This window comes from Camelina sativa, chromosome 9 (genome assembly GCF_000633955.1).
Source record: "Camelina sativa cultivar DH55 chromosome 9, Cs, whole genome shotgun sequence".
NCBI lineage: Eukaryota > Viridiplantae > Streptophyta > Magnoliopsida > Brassicales > Brassicaceae > Camelina > Camelina sativa.
The window spans coordinates 33,966,856-33,967,279 of NC_025693.1; the positions used below are offsets into that span (position 1 = coordinate 33,966,856).

The 424-nt window shown below is 44.6% G+C and overlaps 1 protein-coding gene across 1 annotated transcript in view; it reads left to right on the top strand.

Annotated features, from left to right (window-relative positions):
* The window catches only part of LOC104715948 (chaperone protein ClpB4, mitochondrial-like), a 6,178-nt gene that overhangs the window by 4,319 nt on the left and 1,435 nt on the right, over nucleotides 1-424 (top strand). The gene's annotated exons all lie outside the window — the stretch shown is intronic.

The window sequence follows — 424 nt, forward strand, 5'->3', positions numbered from 1 at the left end:
AACCGTACTGCTGAGCTGAAGTATGGAACACTTATGTCCCTCCAACGACAGTTAGAAGAAGCTGAGAAGAATCTCACCAATCCCGGAGACGCTGAACAGTCACTGCTCCAAGAAGAGGTAACAGATCTTCACATAGCAGAAATAGTAAGCAAATGGACGGGTATCCCACTATCAAACCTTCAACAATCAGAGAAAGAAAAGCTAGTTTTCTTGGAAGAAGTGCTTCACAAGAGAGTTGTTGGTCAAGACAAGGCTGTAGAATCAATAGCAAATGCTATCCGTTGTTCAAAGGCTGGTCTTTCAGATCCTAAGCGCCCTATTGCGAGTTTTATGTTCATGGGTCCAACAGGTGTTGGTAAAACCGAGCTTGCCAACGCTCTTGCTGGTTACCTTTTCAACACTGAAAACGCGATAGTGAGGATCG